This window comes from Bos indicus x Bos taurus, chromosome 19 (assembly GCF_003369695.1).
Source record: "Bos indicus x Bos taurus breed Angus x Brahman F1 hybrid chromosome 19, Bos_hybrid_MaternalHap_v2.0, whole genome shotgun sequence".
NCBI lineage: Eukaryota > Metazoa > Chordata > Mammalia > Artiodactyla > Bovidae > Bos > Bos indicus x Bos taurus.
Window position 1 is genome coordinate 41,690,176 of NC_040094.1, and position 11,272 is coordinate 41,701,447.

At 42.4% G+C, this 11,272-nt stretch overlaps 2 pseudogenes; both read right to left on the reverse strand.

The window, feature by feature from the left end:
* Nucleotides 1-5,257: 5,257 nt before the first annotated feature.
* LOC113878323 lies at nt 5,258-8,640 on the reverse strand (annotated as a pseudogene).
* Nucleotides 8,641-9,023: 383 nt separating this feature from the next.
* LOC113877235 lies at nt 9,024-9,269 on the reverse strand (annotated as a pseudogene).
* Nucleotides 9,270-11,272: the final 2,003 nt, after the last annotated feature.

Here is an 11,272-nt window from a genome sequence, read left to right on the forward strand (position 1 = left end):
CTTGGCAATCATAAGTCTGTTCTCTATGTCCGTGAGTCTGTTCTCTATGTCCATGAGTCTATTTCTGTTTCTATTTTGTGGATAGGTTGTTTTCAGATTCCACATATAAGTGATATCATATGATATTTGTCTTACTTCAATATCTACTCTTGAAGATGATATTGACTTACATGCCTTTTCATGTTCATTGCTTCATGTTTTTTGTTTAGCAAAGACCATTACAAAGCACATAATTTGAATATGTGCCCCGGAATTCTGTAACCATACAGGTGGTAATGCAATTATTTCTCTATCCAATTCATACTTGTCTGTCCCATCCGGCAAGAGTAGTAGTAAGTCAATATGATATTGACTTACTTCACTGACTTACTGATAATCTTTAGTTGCATCCACGTTGCTGCAAATGCATTATTTTGTTCTTTTTATGGCTGAGTAGTATTCCATTGTATGTATGTACCACATCTTCTGTATCCATTCATCTGTCAATGGACATTTAGTTTTTTTTTCCACGTCTTGGTTATTGTGAATACTGCTGCTATGAATATAGGAGTGCATGTATCTTTTTGAATTAGAGTTTTGTCTAGATATATGTCCAGGAGTGGGATTGCTGGATCATATAGTAGCTCTATTTTTAGTTTTCTGAGTAATCTCCATACTGTTCTCCATAGTGGCTGCACCAACTTACATCCCACCAACAGTGTAGGAGGGTTCCTACACTGATTTCTTAGTTAATGTGGCATCTGCCAGAGCTCTTCTCCACCATGTAGCTCTCTAAATTTTTGCTTTGGAATTTATTAAAGGTATGTATTTATGTTCCCATTTTTAGCCTTTTCATGTTCATTGCTTCATGTTTTTTGTTTAGAAAGACCATTACAAAGCACATAATTTGAATATGTGCCCTGGAATTCTCTAACCATACAGGTGGTAATGCAATTATTTCTCCATCCAATTCAGACTTGTCTGTTCCATCCAGCAAGAGAAGATACAATTGTGGTTTCCATGGAGATTCTTGAAGGCGGGATTGATAGTTTCCCCATCAAGCTAGTGCTTAGTCTCTCAGTTGTGTCTGATTCTTTGAAACCCCATGAACTGTAGCCCTCCAGGCTCCTCTGTCCATGGGGTTTCCCAGGCAGGAATACTGGAGTAGGTTGCCATTTCCCCATGGTGCATTGCAAATCTCTCCCCAGTAACTGCAATGTATATTCTGGAATGGGCTTCTCTGATAGTTCAGTTGGTAAAGAATCCACCTGCAATGCAGGAGACCATGATTCTATTCCTGAGTCGGGAAGACCTGCTGGAGAAGGGATAGGCTACCCACTCCAGTATACTTGGGTTTCCCTTGTGGCTTAGCGAGTAAAGAATCTGCCTGCAATGCAGGAGACCTGGATTTGAACCATGGGTTGGGAAGATCCCCTGCAGAAGGAAAAGGCTACCCACTCCAGTATTCTGGCCTAGAGAAGTCCATGGACTGTATAGTCCATGAGGTCGCAAAAAGTTGGACATGACTGAGCGATTTTCACTTTCACATGTTGTGGAATGCAAAAGTAGAAAGCTGAGAGATACTTGGAGTAACAGGCAAGTTTGGCCTTGGAGTACAGAATGAAGCAGGGCAAAGGCTAACAGAGTTACGTCAAGAAAACACACTGGTCATAGCAAACATCCTCTTCCAACAACACAAGAGATGACTCTACACAAGGACATCACCAGATGGTCAATACTGAAATCAGATTGATTATATTCTTTGCAGTCAAAGATGGAGAAGCTCTATACAGTCAGCAAAAACAAGACAGGAAGCTGACTATGGCTCAGACCATGAACTCAGTGCAAAATTCAGGCGTAAATTGAAGTAAGGAAAACCCCTAAGCCATTCAGGTATGACCTAAATCAAATCCCTTATGATTATACAGTGGAAGTGACAAATAGATTAAAGGAATTCGATCTGATAGAGTGCCTGAAGAACTGTGGACGGAGGTTCATGACATTGTACAAGAGGTGGTGATCAAGACCATCCCCAAGAAAAAGAAATGCAAAAAGGTAAAATGGTTGTCTGAGGAGGCCTTACAAATAGCTGAGAAAAGAAGAGAGGCTAAAGACAAAGGAGAAAAGGAAAGATATATCCATCTGAATGCAGAGTTCCAAAGAATAGTAAGGAGAGATAAGAAAGCCTTCCTCAGTGATCAATACAAAGAAATATAGGAAAACAATAGAATGGGAAAGACTAGAGATGTCTTCAAGAAAATTAGAGATACGAAGGGAATATTTCATGCAAAGATGGGCACAATAAAGGACAGAAACAGAAGCAGAAGATAGTAAGAAGAGGTGGCAAGAATACACAGAACTATACAAAAAAAGATCTTCATGACGCAGATAACCACGATGGTGTGATCACTCACCTAGAGCCAGACATCCTGGAATGTGAAGTCAAGTGGAGCTTAGGAAGCATTACTATGAACAAAGCTAGCGGAAGTGATGAAATTCCAGTTGAGCTATTTCAAATCTTGAAAGATGATGCTGTGAAAGTGCTGCACTCAACATCTCAGCAAATTTGGAACAGTTAGCAGTGGCCACGGCACTGGAAAAGGTCAGTTTTCATTCCAATCCCAAAGAAAGGCGATGCCAAAGAATGCTCAAACTACCACATAATTCCACTCATCTCACATGCTACCAAAGTAATGCTCAAAATTCTCCAAGCCAGGTCTCGCACTATGTGAACCCAGAACTTCCAAGTGTTCAAGCTGGATTTAGAAAAGGCAGAGGAACCAGAGATCAAATTGCCAACATTCATTGGATCATAGAGAAGGCAAGAGGGTTCCAGAAAACCATCTATTTTTGCTTTATTGACTATGCTAAAGCCTTTGACTGTGTGGATCACAACAAACTGTGGAAAATTCTGAAAGAGATGGGAATGCCAGACCACCTTACCTGCCTCCTGAGAAATCTGTATGTGCAAGTCAAGAAGCAACAGTTAGAACCAGCCATGAAACAACAGACTGGTTCCAAATTGGGAAAGGAGTACGTCAAGGAGGTATATTGTCACTCTGCTTATTTAATTTATATGCAGAGTATATCAAGTGAAATGCTGGGCTGGATGAAGCACAAGCTGGACTCAAGATTGCTGGGAGAAATATCAATAATCTCAGATATGCAGATGACACCACCCTTATGGCAGAAAGCGAAGAACTAAAGAGCCTCTTAAAAGTGAAAGAGGAGAGTGAAAAAGTTGGCTTAAAATTAAACATTCAAAAAGCTAAGATCATGGCAAATAGAAGGGTAAACAATGGAAACAGTGGCAGACTTTATTTTCTTGGGTGCCAAAGTCACTGCAGTTGGTGACTACAGCCAAGAAATTAAAAGATGCTTGCTCCTTGGAAGAAAAACTATGACCAATCTAGACAGCATATTAAAAAGCAGAGATATTACTTTGCCAACAAAGGTCCATCTAGTCAAAGCTATGGCTTTTCCAGTAGTCATGCATGGATGTGAGAGTTGGACCATAAAGATAAAGAAAGCTGAGCACCGAAGAATTGATGCTTTTGAACTGTGGTGTTGGAGAAGACTCTTGAGAGTCCCTTGGACTTCAAGGAGATCATACCACTGAATCCTAAAGGAAATCAATCATGAATATTCACTGGAGGAATTGATGCTGAAGCTGAAGTTTCAATACTTTGGCCACCCGATGCAAAGAACTGACTCCTTGGAAAATACCCTGATGCTTGCAAAGATTGAAGGCAGGAGGAGAAGGGGACGACAGAGGATGAGATAGTTGGATGGCATCATCGACTTGATGGACATGTGTTTGAGCAAGCTCCGGGAGTTGGTGATGGACAGGGAAGTCTGGCATGCTGCAGTCTATGGGGTCACAAAGAGTTGGACATGACTGAGCGACTGAACTGAACTTCCATGGTTACATAGATCATGTATTGAAAGCAGAGAATTCCTCCCATTCACTTTTAACATTAACACTGTGATTTTCCACAATTATGAAAAACCTGTCTACTCTGTCAGAATGGAGTCTTGTGCACTATACAAAATGCTATTCCTAAAAGCTGCAGCCCAGGCAAAGGATGTGCTCGTCTGTCTTGTGGCCACTGTTTCAGACCTTGGGAAGCTACTCTATAAGAGGTTCAGTGTCATCACACAATTACAGTGTGGACCCTGACTGCTGAGCATGAGACAGTGGGCTCACCCTTGCCTGCTCATCCTACTGTGTCATACCTTTCAGCGGGTCTCTAAGTTTTCTGTCCATACACTCTCCTCCAGTTCATAGTTGGAGTCATCACAGCAAAGCAAAGAGGAATATATATGGACAAAGCGCTTCAGGGTCTTTGGAAATCTTGCTGTGTATCGCGCCAGTAAAAGTAATTCCAGTTCCCCACTACTTTGATAACTTTAAGTTTGTTTCCTACATCCATGACTCTACTTATGTTTTGCAAATAAGTTCATTTGCTCTCTCTCTCTCTCTTTTTTTTTTAAAGACTCCATATATAAGTGATATCATATGGTATTTGTCTTTCTCTTTGGACTTACTTCACTTACTATGATAATCTTTGCTTCTGCTGCTGATAAGTCGCTTCAGTCGTGTCCGACTCTGTGTGAACCTATAGACGGCAGCCCACCAGGCTCCCCCATCCCTGGGATTCTCCAGGAAAGAACACTGGAGTGGATTGCCATTTCCTTCTCCAATGCATGAAAGTGAAAAGTGAAAGTGAAGTCAGTCAGTCGTGTCCGACTCTTAGCGACCTTATGGACTGCAGCCCACCAGGCTCCTCCGTCCATGGGATTTTCCAGGCAAGAGCACTGGAGTGGGTGCCATCGCCTTCTCCGTATGATAATCTTTAGGTCCATCCATATTGCTGCAAATGGCATTATTTTGCTCTTTTCTTACTACTGAGTAATACTCCAGTGTATATATGTACATCTTCTTAATCCATCCCTCTGTTGATAGACATTAGGTTGCTTCCATGTCCTGGCTATTGTAAATAGTGCTGCAGTGATGCATGTATCTTTCTGAATTATGATTTTCTCCAGATACATGCCCAGGAGTGGGATAGCTGGGTCATATGGCAGCTCTATTTTTAATTTTTTAAGAAACTTTTATTCTGTTCTCTTTAGTGGCTGCACCAATTTACATTTTCAATGACAGTGTAGGAGGGTTTCCCTTTTCTCCATACTCTCTCCAGAGTTTATTATTTGTAGACCTTCTTCTTTTTTTTTTAAAGCAGTTGTTAACATTTAATGCATCTCCTACCACGTGGCTTCAAGCTACTAGGGCACATGCCCTACTCACATCCTTAACCTTCCCAGCTCTGCTGCTGAAGAATTTGACCTTCACCATGACAGGCTGCTTTGGGATCTTTTCCTTGCTCAGAAGTTTGTATTTAGTAGCCTGAATGCACTGCATTGACGATAGGAGCACCTCCTCTTGTTCTTGGCAGCGTTTATACCCATGTCTGTTCACTGACTAAAGTTGACAATTTATCAAGGTTGACATCTGGGCAGAAGCTCTGTTTCTTCTTTTTTTTTTTTGGCTGCACAGTATGTGGGGTCTCAGTTCCCCAACCAGGGATCCAACCCATACTCCCTGCACTGGATGCTCAGAGTCCCAACCACTGGATCACCCTCAACTCCAGGGAAGTTCTGCTCTAGTTCCTCTTTAATCGGTAATGCCTCATACCAGCTTGCCCAAAGTATCCTGGGTGATATTTGTTGAAGTTGAGCCTGTGGTGATGAATGCCATCAGCATTGTCCCAGCCTCCCGGGTGCTCCCGGTGTTTGCTGATGCAGCTGAGGCTGTAGCTCATGTGGCCCCTACGTTTCCAGGCCTTCCTTAGTCTGATGGCTGTAGATTTTTAAAAATTTTATTTATTCGGCTGTACTTGGTCTTAGCTGTGGCATGTGGGATCTAGATCCCCAACCAGGGATCAAACTTGGGCCCCCTGCAATGGGAGTATGCCTGCCGAGTCTTAGCCACTGGCCCACCAGGGAAGTCCTGGCTGTAGATTTTTTGATGATGACTGTTCTGACCAGCGGATGTTGGCAATTTGAACTTTGGTTCCTCTGCCTTTTCTAAAACCAGCTTGAACATCAGGAAGTTCACGGTTCACATATTGCTGAAGCCTGGCTTGGAGAATTTTGAGCATTACTTTACTAGCTTGTGAGAGGAGTGCAATTGTGTGGTAGTTTGAGCATTCTTTGGCATTGCCTTTCTTTGGGATTGGAATGAAAACTGACCTTTTCCAGTCCTGTGGCCACTGCTGAGTTTTCCAAATTTGCTGGCATATTGAGTGCAGCACTTTCACAGCATCATCTTTCAGGATTTGGAATAGCTCAACTGGAATTCCATCACCTCCACTAACTTTGTTCGTAGTGATGCTTTCCAAGGCCCACTTGACTTCACATTCCAGGATGTCCGGCTCTAGGTCAGTGATCACACCATCGTGATTATCTGGGTCGTGAAGAACTTTTTTGTACAGTTCTTCTGAGTATTCTTGCCATCTCTTCTTAATATCTTCTGCTTCTGTTAGGTCCATACCATTTCTGTCCTTTATTGAGCTCATCTTTGCATGAAATGTTCCTTTGGTATCTCTGATTTTCTTGAAGAGATCCCTAGTCTTTCCCATTCTGTCGTTTTCCTCTATTTCTTTGCATTGATCGCTGAAGAAGGCTTTCTTATCTCTTCGTGCTATTCTTTGGAACTCTGCATTCAGATGTTTATATCTTTCCTTTTCTCCTTTGCTTTTCGCTTCTCTTCTTTTCACAGCTATTTGTAAGGCCTCCCCAGACAGCCATTTTGCTTTTTTGCATTTCTTTTCCATGGGGATGGTCTTGATCCCTGTCTCCTGTACAATGTCACGAACCTCATTCCACAGCTCATCAGGCACTCTATCAATCAGATCTAGGCCCTTAAATCTATTTCTCACTTCCACTGTATAATCATAAGGGATTTGATTTAGGTCATACCTGAATGGTCTAGTGGTTTTCCCTACTTTCTTCAATTTAAGTCTCAATTTGGCAATAAGGAGTTCATGGTCTGAGCCACAGTCAGCTCCTGGTCTTGTTTTTGCTGACTGTATAGAGCTTCTATATAGAGATCAAATTGCCAACATCCGCTGGATCATGGAAAAAGCAAGAGAGTTCCAGAAAAACATCTATTTCTGCTTTATTGACTATGCCAAAGCCTTTGACTGTGTGGATCACAATAAACTGTGGAAAATTCTGAAAGAGATGGGAATACCAGAACACCTGATCTGCCTCTTGAGAAATTTGTATGCAGGTCAGGAAGCAACAGTTAGAACTGGACATGGAACAACAGACTGGTTCCAAATAGGAAAAGGAGTTCGTCAAGGCTGTATATTGTCACCCTGTTTATTTAACTTCTATGCAGAGTACATCATGAGAAACGCTGGACTGGAAGAAACACAAACTGGAATCAAGATTGCCGGGAGAAATCTCAATAACCTCAGATATGCAGATGACACCACCCTTATGGCAGAAAGTGAAGAGGAACTCAAAAGCCTCTTGATGAAAGTGAAAGTGGAGAGTGAAAAAGTTGGCTTAAAGCTCAACATTCAGAAAATGAAGATCATGGCATCCGGTCCCACCACTTCATGGGAAATAGATGGGGAAACAGTGGAAACAGTGTCAGACTTTATTTTTCTGGGCTCCAAAATCACTACAGATGGTGACTGCAGCCATGAAATTAAAAGACGCTTACTCCTTGGAAGGAAAGTTATGACCAACCTAGATAGCATTTTCAAAAGCAGAGACATTACTTTGCCAACAAAGTTTCGTCTAGTCAAGGCTATGGTTTTTCCTGTTGTCATGTATGGATGTGAGAGTTGGACTGTGAAGAAGGCTGAGCGCCAAAGAATTGATGCTTTTGAACTGTGGTGTTGGAGAAGACTCTTGAGAGTCCCTTGGACTGTAAGGAGATCAAACCAGTCCATTCTGAAGGAGATCAGCCCTGGGATTTCTTTGGAAGGAATGATGCTAAAGCTGAAACTCCAGTACTTTGGCCACCTCATGCGAAGAGTTGACTCATTGGAAAAGACTCAGATGCTGGGAGGGATTGGGGGCAGGAGGAGAAGGGGATGACAGAGGATGAGATGGCTGGATGGCATCACTGACTCAATGGACGTGAGTCTGAGTGAACTCCGGGAGTTGGTAATGGACAGGGAGGCCTGGCGTGCTGCGATTCATGGGGTCGCAAAGAGTCGGACATGACTGAGTGACTGATCTGATCTGATTCTGACCAGTGTGATACCTCATTGTAGCTTTTGTTTTAATTTGGCTGTGCCCGGTCTTCACTGTGGCATGCAGGATCTTTAGTCTTGGCATAATGGGCTCTTAGGGCATGCAGACTCTAATTCCCTGACCAAGGATGGATATCAGGTCCCTTGCATTGGGAGCATGGAGTTTTAACCACTGGATCATAAGGGAAGTCCCCTGCATTGTAGATTTAAAAAAGAAAATTGCCTTAAAAATTTTTTTAAATTATTTTTGGCTGTGCTGGGTCTTGGTTGCTGTGATCAGATTTTCTGTAGTTGTGGAGAGTGGGGGCTACTCTCTAGGTGTGGGGGCTACTCTCTAGGTATGGTGTGTGGGCTCCTCATTGAGGTGGCTTCTCTTGTTGCAGAGCATGTGCTCCAGAGCACTCGGACTTCAGTAGTTGTGGCACTTGGGTTCAGTAGTCATGGCTCCCGGGCTCTGGAGCACAGGCTCAGTGGTTGTAGCACATGGGCTGAGTTGCTCCTCGGCACGCGGTATCTTCCTAGATCAGGGGTGGAAACTGTGTCTTCTGCATTAGCAGATGTACTCTTCACTGCTGAGCCACCAGGGAAGCCCCTCATTGTATTTTTTTTTTTTTAAGTTTCAGACTACTTATTAATCAGTGTAAACTCCAACACAATACACTAACATGGTTTTGTGCATTTAGAGGGCAAGTATTTCCTGGTTAGATGGAATTGTGTGAATGGCTTCTGGAAGACCTTCCTTCTAAGCAACTTTATAGTGAAATGCTTCATTTAGAAGTCTGGACCTTCTTTCTTCAGTCTGCTGTAATCTACACTCACAGAGTTGAACTTGTACTGATTAGGTCCCAGCTGGTTCCAGAGGTCTGGGTTATTCTTTCTGTCCCAGCTGACAACGGGATTAAACAATGCCAGGCACGTGACATATGATGCTGTTCTAGTACATCCTGGCCCAATAAATATGAAGAGGGGGATCAAGCTAGAATACTTCTTGGCCTGACCAATGATCTGGTGGAGCATGGTTTCAACAGAAGCCTTGGGTCCAAACCTAGAAAAAACTAACCTGCAAGGCCTGGGATTAAGCAGTCACCCCTCGATGTAGTTTTTATTTGCATTTCTTTTCATGTCCATGTGATCTTCTCTGCAGCATTCAGAACCAAGGCTGCCACATCCACTATCCTAGGTTATTTTCAGTTCTTTCGGTACTAAATGGACTTTGGAGCTTGTATAGGCAGGATTCTCCAGAAAAACAGAACCAATAGGATGTATATATATTTATTTAAGAGATTTATTATAGGAACTGGCTCACATAATTATGGAGGCTAAGTCCCACAATCTGCCACTTGCAACCTGGGGAATTGGGAAAGCTGGGGTGTAATTCAGTTTGAGTCCCATGGGTGGAGAACCAGGAGTATGGAGGTCCGAGGGCAGAAAACAGACACCTCAGCTCAGAGAGAGCAAATTCACACCCCCCCGACATTTTTGTTCTTTTCAGTGGAGTGGTTGATCCCACCTGCATTGGTGGGAATCATCTTAACTCAGCCTACTGATTCAGATGCTGATCTTTTCCAGAGACACCCTCACAGAACACATTCAGAAGTTCTATTTTACTAGCTATCTGGGCATGCCTTAACCCAGTCAAGTTGACACACACAGTTAACCATCACAGTTTTCAATACACCCTGCAGACATCCTGCTGAGATTTGCAAGGGTGCAGCCCCTGAGTGAAAGAGAAAAAGCCCTGAGGGCAATTCCTGGAGCGCTAACAGTTCAGCATCATATTAGAACCAGAACCCATACATTACTTGTACATGCGTGCTCAGTCACTCAGTCGCAGCCGACCCCATGGACTGTACCTGCCAGGCTCCTCTGTCCATGAAATTTCCCAGGTATCTTTCTGACCTAGGGATGGAACCTACATCTCTTACATCTGCATTCACAGGCAGATGCTTTACCACTGAGCAACCTGGGAGTTCACATTATTTTCAGAAGCAGAAAAATACATATAAAGTTACTTTCATTTTGAAAGAGAACATGTAATATTTACTATTTTTGTCAACCATAGGAAGATACAAAGAAGAAAACAAAAATCACCCAAATCTCATTATCCAGAGAAAAGCAACTGACATTTTGCTGCAACTTACAGTAAGGCCTTTCAATGCACATTGCATTGGTTCTCCATCATGATTAGGTGGAGTGCTTGTTAAAACAAGTGCTTTTTAAAAAGTCAGTAGTTCTGGGGTGGACCTGGTAAGAAATTGTTTTTTTAAATAATTTTATTTAAATATATTTTGTTTTCCTGGGTCAGGAAGACCCCTGGAGGAGGGCATAGGCAACCCACTCCAGTATTCTTGCCTGGCAAGTCCCATGGACAGAGGAGCCTGGTTGGCTAGTCCATAGGGTTGCAGAGTTAGACATGACTGAATCAACTTGGCACACACGTGCTTATGTATCTAAGCAATGTTTCATATGTGTAGGAAATCACTATAATCTCTAAAGGGTTTAAGCGTATATAAACACTAAGTTTATTAGAACTAGAATTTTCATCTCCTAGAATGTCAGCAGCTTAAGGAATGAGGAGTCAAGGACTGAATTCACTTGGAGTCTTTTTAGTTAGCAAGTGCATTAATGATCAAGAGAGAACTTTTGGTTTCTGAAGGGAAACATTTTTGATTTTTTTCTTTCCAAAGGTTTATATGCTTTTCTCCCACTTTCCCACGATTCATTTTGTAAGCAAATGCATACACATCAGACAGGGATTTCACCTTTGATTTGCAACTTGCTTTCTTCACTTAATATCAAGTCAAATAATCTAAATGATTTTTTTTTTTTAAATCTTTTGGTTGTGTGCCAAGTGGGATCTTTGTTCCTTGACCAGGGATTGAACCTACGCCTGCTGCACCGGAATGAGGTTTTTTTTTGTTTTTAATTGCCCTGGGTCTTTTCTCTGTGCGGGCTTTCTCTAATTGCAGCGAGTCGGGGTTATTCTTCATTGCATGGGCTTCTCATTCCAGTGGCTTCTG